Source organism: Furipterus horrens, unplaced genomic scaffold, assembly GCF_987537825.1.
Source record: "Furipterus horrens unplaced genomic scaffold, mFurHor1.1.pri manual_scaffold_9, whole genome shotgun sequence".
NCBI classification, from domain to species: Eukaryota; Metazoa; Chordata; class Mammalia; order Chiroptera; family Furipteridae; genus Furipterus; species Furipterus horrens.
The window spans coordinates 23,418,062-23,427,918 of NW_028327179.1; the positions used below are offsets into that span (position 1 = coordinate 23,418,062).

Here is a 9,857-nt window from a genome sequence, read left to right on the forward strand (position 1 = left end):
CCCGCGCCGCGCCCGCTCGCCACGCGCCGAGCCCCGCCCCGCGCCGCCCCGCGCCCCGCCCCAGTCCCGCGCTCCCCGCCCCTGATCCCGCGCGCCGCCTCGCGCCCGGCGGTCCGGCTCGCCCCACTCCCAGGCAGCAGGAAAGTTTCTGCGCAGCGGGAAGCGAGCGGGGCGCACCCGAGACCCCCGACGCGGCGGCGGGCGCGGCCGCCCGGGTCGCCCCGGCACGACCGCGGCGACACGGCCGCTGGACGATTCCCGGTCCGACCTGCCGGCCCTGGGCGCGCGGCGGCGTGGGGGGTCCCGGGGGACAGCGACCTCCGCTGCGCGAAGAGCTGGCGACGGGCAGACGCGCACAACTCGAGGGAGACACTCGGGAAATGTAAATCGTGCGCGAAGGAGAGAACCCGCGCCAGCCCAAGGGGCTGTCACCCACCAGCCAGCACAGGGAGACCCAGAGGGACACACCTGATACACCTGCTGGGGCGGCAGGAAGGAGAAGCCCCTCAAAGGCCGGGAACTGAGTCTCCGAATCCCCCTTCCTGCCCCCCCCCCCTTTCCAAGGAGGGCCGAACGCTGGTGGATGGTCAGAATGAAAGCTCGTTCTGCGGACAAGGGGAGGACGGGAGAGGCGAGAGTCGAGGCTGCCCCCGTGTCCGTGCGCCGACGCGGGCCCTCGGCTCCGTTGTGGGAGTCCTAACCCCTGGCAGGTCCGTCTTCATAAAGAGCAATGTTTGAGCAAAGTGCACAGAAATAGTAAAAACTGCTGGGCCCCCGGAGGTAAACCCTGCAAGCTCAGCTCAGCCTGCCGGGTTTCCTTGGCACAGGAGGTCGGAAATAACTGTAAGAAGAGGAAAGTCCCTGTGAAGTCCGTGGACAGGTGTGACGGGTGGCTCCACGATCAGCCAAGCATGGCAGGGGCCCCGCCTGCGCAGACCGGGCAGGTGGGTGTCTCCCAGCTGTTGCTGAAACCAGACAAGTCGTGATGGAGGTGAGGGCGTCGCTGTGACCTCACAGGTGCAGAGATTTCCAGAAGCCCTTTCCATGCCCTTCGTCCAAACGTGGGGGGTGGGAGCTTCAACCTGGGGTGGCCTCTGCCTCCCCGCGAGGGTGCGCACTGAGGATGAGCCTGCGGGCCTGGTTGTGGAGAGGCGGGGAGAGGGCCACTGCCCACATTTTTGCCAAGGCGTCTCAGAACTCGTTCCTCCACTGGTAAGCGTCCTTTATTTGTGGGAATTTTAGGGGGGGAATCACTTTAGCCACTTCCAGCCATCATGGAGACGTGGAGATTGACACTCCTCCTGCTGAGAATGATCTCTTGCGACCTTTTGTCCGGTCAGATAACTCTCAAACAGCTGAACTTTGAAGCCAGAGGCTTCGCTCACATTGCAGGTACTGCCCTCAATGAGGCATTTAGAATATTCCAAGTAAAAAATGGCTTCAAATTCAGTGCAAGTGATTAACCTGAGAAATGTGGCCGTGAGCTGGTGACAGTGTCTGGCGCTTGACCACAGGGCCTGGGCCCCAGGCGTGGGCGACCTCACAAGCCTGCCCCTCCTTTACACGCAGGAAGAACATTCCTCGTAGCAAAGCATGGCTAATCCAAACGATAAACGTGGCCTAGGACCCATTCTGCCACGTCTGGAAAATACACAGACTCACGCACCTGCATGAACTTGGTACAGTTTCTGCAGATGCCCCTTTTATTAAACTAACATTTTGCATAGACATTTGTCACTTTGACGGCTTATAGTCTCTCCATCATAATGCACAGTGTCTGAGGTCCGTGTCCAGGGTGTTAAATAAGGATTCATAGAGAGATCACTGTAACAATATAATCAATAAAATATACTTCAAAAAATAAAAAATAAACCTATGCAATCTAAAACAAAACAAAAAAAGAGATAACATAATCAAAATCATAGAAACAGAAAGCAGAAATGTGGTTGCCAGGGATTGGGGGGAAGAGGGAGAAGGCATTATGTTTAGTGGGTATAGTTTCAGTGTGGCAAGATTAAATAATCCTAGAAATCTGTTACACGACAGTGTGAGTGCTGTGCGCACTACTTAACGCTGTGGAAATGTACACTTAAAAATGGTTAAGGCGGTAGATTTAATGTGTGTTTTTTAACCACAATTTAAAAAAAACAAATCTTTTATTAACCTTTTGCCCCCTCCCATTGAATATATATACTTTTGCCCAAATTGGACAACGTTGTACATGCTATTTTATGACCGGCTTTTGCCCCCTGACTATAGGCGAAAAGCCTTTCCCAGTTATTCCCTATTCTTTCAGGTCATTTAGGAAGACTGTTATGTATTCCAATGTATAAATCTACCACAATTAACAAATTTCCTGTTGTTGGACAAGAGATTGAATTACTTTACCCTTATGAATAATACTGTGTCACTAAATTTTGTTACGCTTTTAAACTAGTTTTAACATCATCTTGTTTTCTCTCTCCCCTTCTAATCAGCTCTCAGCTGTTACACTGCTCTCCTTCTAATCTGTGATCAGGTAATCAAACTAGTCAAATCAGTTTGCTTGTAATACAACCTTCTTTGCAATTCTGTCACTTGCTCCAAGTCCTAGGTGAAAGGGACAGCCCTTGCAGCAGTGTGAAGGGAGGCTGTTTTTGCTTATCTTGGGGTGTACCTTCCAGTTAGACCAGCTCTCCTAGAACTGGGTCTTGCCTCACTGAATAAACCCAGATGTTGGCACGTGCTCTCTCGTTGCCTTTTCCCTTCCTTTCCCTCTCAGGGCCTTGACTCAATCTACCTTTGTGCCTGGCCACCACCTCATTGTTCCCTGTTTCTGGTTTTCTGAAGCCCTGCTGCCCCTTCGCCTAGGATTAGGAGTTCCTAGCCTTCTTGCACTCCTGATGCCAATATGCATGCACTGCTGGCTTGTCCTTTGTGGGGTTTTTGCTTTAGTTTCTCACACTTTCAAGTAACCCGTAGCACTTATTTGTGCTTTTTTGACAATTGTACCATTTGACAACTTCGGATCTCATCAAGTTCACATTTTGTTTGTGTGAGAGAGAGAGAGCACAGAAAACAGATGTCAATAATTAAATCAAGACTCCCAAATCACATATGACTAAGTAGCATAAATATAGTTGGATTGGCTCCTTTTTCCCAAACTTGCCTTAAGGATCTCATGAACACATCACTAAAAAACACATTTCTAGGCCTAACCCAATGGACATATTACTTAACAAGTACAGCAGTCCCTCTCTATATCGCGGTTCACTTATCACGGCCTCACTGTATCATGGGATTTTTAAAAATATTATATTTAATTATTTATCGCAGATTTCTTGCTATATGGCAGGATTTTCCAGTACTGTATATGTATGTTGTTAAAGTTATGTAGGTTTAAGAGTGTAGAATATGTTTAAGAACGTAAGTAGTGTTTATAACAGTGTGGAAAAGGTTAATAAGGGACTGGGGACGGTTTATAAGTATGTGGGAAGGGTTTATAAAGCCTTAAAATATATATAAATACTAAAATACAGTAAATGTAAGGTTCCTACTTTGCCGATTTTCACCTATCACGGGGGCGGGGGGTGGGGGGTCTAGAATTAATACCCGCGATAAGTGAGGGAATACTGTATATGGGTGACAATTAAAATTTAGAAACACTGTCCCCTTACCTCCATCCTCAGATGGGAAATTCAATTGGAACCCAAGCCTGTAACCAACTTATGGTCGTGTAGGGTTCATTCCATCAGAGTACAAAAATTCGAGGAGTCAATTCCAAGTTGGAGTAAACATTGGAACCATCTCTGCACCAAAGATGGTTTCAAACATAGTCTCCTTGGTATAGATTCTATCCCAAATTCTGGGGTTCCAGAACGTGTTAGCTGGAGCCAGTTTTTCAAAAAGTGTAACAGAGAATCTGGAGCCTGAGGACTATAATCCTTTGCATATATCAAAATCATTTGGAGGGCATACCTTTTATTAGGTAAGGTTTTATTTCAGGTCAATAGTAGATCTCTGTTAGGTAACTGTTCTTGCAGTGCTAGCTGTGTGACTTTTGAGACTTGAGAAAGGAACACAGAGCTCTGACATCATGCCTCAACTCACGCCAGGTCTTTGGTTTCTTGGATCAATCATATATTAGATGTCAAAATGTTAGCCCCTCCATCTGAGAGCACAAGGAGACCCAAGCATGTCTGAGAATTCTAAGAAAAGCTTTAGAAACAGAGCTGATGAATCCTGGCCCCTCTACATACATTATTTGTTTGCATGATCACAATTTCTATTCCTCTTATAATCCAACTATTTGATGGGATAATGTGAGGAATAAACGTAATTATATAAAAATTAGGCTAAAATTGTTGAAGGAAACTCAAATGCTGGTCCATGAGACAGCCAAAATTGAGGGGGGAACAAAATCATAAGGGGAAAATGCCGCCTAAATCTGAAAAATAAAAGCTTTCACACTTTAAAAACTGTTCTCTCTTTAAGAGTATCTTTTACATGAAGGGAAGCCATGCTACTGATATTTGGTAAGTAGGCTAAATATTTCAGCATTTCCGCCCCCCCACAATGGTTCTAGAAATTATCTCCTTAAAAAGTTTAAATGTAAAACTTTAAAGGGTAAGAGTAAAATGATGCAGAATGGGAAAAGTACTTTATTCAGTGTACACTGAGAGTTTTTTTTTTTTTTTAAGTTCCATTTATAATTATAGTAAAAGAAAATCTGCTGATTATTATGTTTTACTTAAGGGCAGGAACCGCCGCGGCCACGGGGCGCCCCGAGCGCAAAATGCGGCTCCCGGCGGGGCTGATCGCGGAGCGCTGCGGCGGCAGACGGCGTGGCGCCCGGCCCGGGGCCCCAGGGCACGTGTGTGTGCGCGCGGCGGCGCGGCGGGGACGAGGGGCGCCCGCGCGAAGCCCCGCCCCGGCCGCCGAGCCCGGCGCAGCCAGGCGGGATGCCCCTCGGCCGCCGCACTTTGGCCCGAGCGCGGCGCTGAGCGGCAGGCCCGGCGGGCGCCATTTAGCAGTGGCGGCAGCGTGGCCGCTGGCTCATCGACGGCAAGGTCCTGCCGCCCAACCACCGCGTCGTCCGGCCCTCGGCTGTGGTCTCCGACCTGGCGCAGGCGCTGCGGGACGGCGTGCTCCTGTGCCAGCTGCTGCACCACCTCGCGCCCGGCCCCATCGACCTGAAGGACATCAACTTCCGGCCGCAGATGTCCCAGGTGAGCGTCCGGGCGCGCGGGGCAGGGACGCGCGGACTCGGCGGTCGCAGCCACAGGACAGTGACAGGAGCGGCGGGGATCGGGGACGTCAGGGCCCGGAGCGGAGAGAGGGGCGCGCCCCTGCCCGCGGAGCCCGCTCCTCCGAGGGGCGGCCCCGGGAGACGCGAAGTTGATGCAAGTCCCTGAAGCCGAGGGCGCGCCTCCGCCGCCCGCGGGCACTGCCCGGGTGAGGGGAGACTCCAATCCGGGCGGGGCGCCCGCCACTGCCGCCCGCGCTCCCGGGGCGACGGGGCCTCGGCAGGCACCGCGTGGTCCGGCTCCGCGCCGGTCCTGGACTCCGAGGAGGCCAAGCAGGCGCAGCGGGGCTCGGGGCGCGGCCCGAGGGGCCCTGCGGGGCGGGGAGCCGGAGGCCGCTGGGTGCAGGGAGTGGGTGGGCCCGGGGCACCGCCCCCTCGCCGGCCTCCGCCTCCTCCTGGACCAGCGAGGGCTGAGCCACATCGGGGTCCCAGAACCACGCAGCTTGGTGTGAAGGGGACCCGCGGCCGCTTCCCCAGCTGGAGCTATCAGCGGGCACCTTCCAGTGTGGCCTTTGTCGTGGCCGAGGCGCGTGTGGCCGCCGGCCTCAGGAAAATGTCTGCTTCGCCGGCAGCAGCTGCCTTTGTTGGCCCCTTAAAGGGAACTTGGCTAAGACTTGAGCAGAATCGAGGCTTTCATCCTGCCTTTTCCGGGGTCGTGGAACCCCCACACCAGCACTCTTTGTGAGGGTCCCAGGGGGCCCGCCAGGGTCTGGCCAGCACTCTCCTGGAGCACCCTTCCTGTTGGCCCCAGAGCCCCTTCCTCCCTAGCTGAGGCCAGATCCATGGGGACAAGGGCATTCACAGTGGGACATGGGGACAGGGAATGGAGTGAGTTACTGCTTTTTCAAGCTGGGTTTCATGGCCTCTGCTCTTTGGCTATGACCCCGTTTCCAAGGAGATGGCGGTACGCCCCCCCACACCACCCCCATCCAGGGAGGAGGTGAGTATGGCCTCTGACAAAGAAGAGCCTGAGGAGGCGGGGCAGGGGCGCCCTCTGTCCCAGTAATAATAACCCAGAACCCAGGGGGTGGACCCCAAGTCAGGTCTCAGGGCGCCCCCAAGCCAGCACCCTCAGAGCTAAGTGGCCCGGGGGCCCGGATCCAGCCCCTTCCTCCGTCCTCACCACCCTCCCCCCTGGACAGACAGGGAGAAGGGCTGCAGAGTGGCAGCTCCTGCCTTTGGCTGTGATGGGCAGGGCTGCCCAGGCTTGCTGGCTCCTGGTGGCTTCCACCTAACTGGCAAGGTGTCCAGGACACGGGGCACAGCCTGGGCAGGGTGGGTCTACATAGCAGGGCTGGGTCTGGCGGGCCACTGGGTCCTGGAGCTGCCTGCCCCTCCCCAGCTGGGGGTCTGGCAGGATGCGGGAGGAGAGGGTGTTGGCTGTGGCAGGTGGCTGGGCCCAGCCCCTGGGCTGGAAGTGCAGAGTGGAGCCAGCAGTGGGCAGCGTCACTGACTGCCCCAGCCCCGGTGAGGAGTATTGGGGGCTGCGGGGTAGAAGAACCGGGTGGGTGTCTGTGGGTCTCTGTGGCCACATGCTCTGCTTGAAACCTGGCCCTGTCACCTCCCAGGTAGGTGACCGCCTTTGGGGCCTCAGTTTCCCCATCTGTGTAACGGGCCGTAATGGCAGCCGTTTCCCAGCCGCATCGTGAGGACACCAGGCGTGAGGGCAGAGGATGTCCTCGGCACAGTGCTGGTTAACGGTGGCGAGTTCGGGGCGGCCATGTGGACACTGGTGGGTGTGGTCCTTGTAGGAGGGTGAGGGCCCGTCTCCCAGACCTGTCTTCTCATGGAGGATGGGGCCGGTCACCCCATCGATCCTTGCGTGCTGTCGCAGGCGCTGGGATGGCTGCGGTGCTCCACGAACCCACGTCATTGGGTCGGGAGGTGCACGTGGCTCCACCGGTGTGTTCTCAGTTAAAGAGACAACTGTCTTCACCGGGACTGGCCGTGTAGGGTCTGGGACAGGAGCTCCGCGGCCTCTCTGAGCAGCTGCTCTTTGTCACCGGGGGAAGGGGGGGGGGCAGAGATGATGTTCTCTGCGTCTGTCCGTGGTGGTTGGATCACCAGAAAGTCCCACCTGCCCCTTCTGACCGCCCTGGGCTGGGCGGGACTCTGGAGGGGGCGCCGCCCCTGTTTCCTAGATGAGGCCATTGCATCTCCGAGAGGCCCAGTGACCTGCCCCAGGCCACACAGTCAGTAAGTGGCACAACTGAAACACAGACTTCGGCTTCCCTTCCAGGACTGGCCCCACAGATTCTGGCTTCAAGACTCCCCGCAGCTGTCTTGCGACGTTCCGCTGGGTGGTCCCGGCCTGTTCCTCAGGTGGTTCGTGGTGGTGTCTGTTTCCGTGGGACGGACGGGTGGGGAGCACGACCTGTTTCCCGTGGGGACCCAGATACGGCACTGGGCCCTGCCATCCCCGCTGCCGTGCACCCCAGGGCCCGTCCCCCTTGGAGGCCTCTGTGCTGCTGCTCTTCTCAGAGTGCCACGTGGCGACACCATTTTTCAGGAGGTAGCTGGGTGACTGGCCCTAAAGGAGCTTAATAGCAGCGTGCACTTATGGAGTGCCCGCTGTGTGCAGAGCCGGGGATGGGGGGCGGGGACAGAGAGATCCAGCTGCCCCTTGGTCCCGCGCTCCTGGAGCAGGCAGGGTGTGCTTTATGTTTTTGTTCAAAATGCCTGGAAGCCACCTTGGGTTTAATTAAACTAATTAGGGGTGGCCACAGTCTGCTTGCTGAGCCTGCCTGGGAAGAGACCGCGTGTGCTGGAGCAGCTCAGCGGCGTGGTCCTTGGCTGCTGAGGCTGGCAGACGGCCCTCGCGCCTGGTGGGCGTCCTCCCTAAGGGTGGGCCTTAGCGACACTGCACAGACAGGCTTGGGACCCAGGCTCGCCCCACCCCCTGCCCCACCTTCCTGTCCCCATGGGTCCCTCTCTCGTGCCCAATGCTCTGGCCTGCCCTGACCCCTGTGTCCATCATGTGCTGTGCCCTTACTGGAAGACCTCCTCGGCTCTGAGCCTGCTCTTCCTGTAGGAGCTAGTGTGGAGGCCACCTCCTCTGGGAAGCCTCCTCAGATTTCACTCTCTGCCATCCTGTGGGTGGCACCTGCTGTGTATCCCTAAGCCAGCACTCCCCCCACTTCCGTTCAGTGTTCTCACCACTTGGGAGCCTCACTCCTCCTTGATAGACTGAGTGAGGGGTGCCAGCACCCATCGGGGGTCATCACTTCCCCCTACACTGCGTCTTCACCTCTGGGTCCCGCAGGGCCTGGCCTCCCTTAGTCCCTTCGCTCTGTCTCCTGAGGGTTAACTGCGGAGCCCTGTGTGGTGGTGAGGGGGCTGGGGCAGGCCCGGCTCCCGCTGAGCAAGGACCACATCGGTGTTGGTGTTGACGAGGTGCCTGTTGACTGGGAAAGCGTCCTTCAGGAGGGTGTCCAGAGAGTTGCCGAGTGCGAGCCGGAGGCTGGGGTTTGTGACAGACACCAGGGCGGCCGGGAGCAGACAGGTGGGCTGATTCCACTGGGAACAGGGAAGCCTCTTCTTCTCTTCTCTTTTAGGCAGATGTTTTAAAAATGTTGAAAATGTCTCAGACCGAAACTGTAGGTGCCGCACACATGACTTTTTCTTGACCCACGTGGGAGTCAGCTGGGGACTTGGTGGGTGCCCTGAACCCGCGTGTTTCCTGTGACAAGGGCGTTTTCCAGACACAGCTGAACCCCGACACAGCCGAACCCCGACACAGCAGCGGTCGTCCTGCCCCGTAAGCCACCTACTATGTGCCCTTTGCAGCAGAGGGCTCACCGGAGGGCCACGTGCTCTCCTCAGCCCCTTTCAGTCTGGGACGGTTCCTCTGCCTTTGCTGGATGTTCGTGACCTTGACACTCGGCCGGCTGCAGAGGTCCCTCCGCGGGGTTTCGCGCCTGCAGGGACTGAGCGGCCTGGTGCTGTGTTCTCTGGCGCCTGTCTCGCAGGTGACACGGGGTTTAGGTTTGCCCGTCTGTGGGGATGTCGACCTCATGCGCTTGCCTGGGGGGTGTTCACCGGACGGGTCTGCTGGGCAGTCACTCTGCTCCCCCTCGTAGCTCAGACGCTCTCGAGGAGGTTCTCTGAGAAAATATAAATATATAGGCCTCCCCCCCCCACCCTGTTTGCCGGAAAGTGCTCTGCCCCGGGCTGTTCCCCCTCATCCTCCCCCAGGTGGGATTTTGGTTGCTTGTTGTCCACGGGTTGGCATCTGTGACTGTTACTGTTCATTGTGACGCTCAGGTTCCCTCAGGCCTGACCAGTGCGACCTGCCATAAACCGGCTGCTGTGTGGCTTTGATGTGTCCCCATCGTTTCTGAGCGCGCGGCCTTCCGTCTGGCACCAAGTGGTGGTGGTGTTGGCCCAGGTCAGGAACCAGCCCGTCTCCATGCGCTCTGGCGCCACAGCGGGCAGGGGTACTTAGCAGCCAAGGTCTGGGTGCCGGTATGCGCGCCGCCGCCGGTGTCCCCGCCCCCAGGTGTCTGCGCATGTGTGTCTGTGAGCACCGCAGGGATCTGTGTGTGTCTGCGGACATGCATGTGTTTGCGGACAC

General features: G+C 56.7%; 1 long non-coding RNA gene across 1 annotated transcript; it reads left to right on the plus strand.

Moving 5' to 3' along the window:
• The first annotated feature begins 227 nt into the window (after positions 1–227).
• Positions 228–1,726, plus strand: LOC150001417 (uncharacterized). The gene is made up of 2 exons (XR_016513188.1): positions 228–710; positions 828–1,726. It is a non-coding gene; the product is annotated as an uncharacterized LOC150001417 (long non-coding RNA).
• The last annotated feature ends 8,131 nt before the right edge of the window (positions 1,727–9,857 follow it).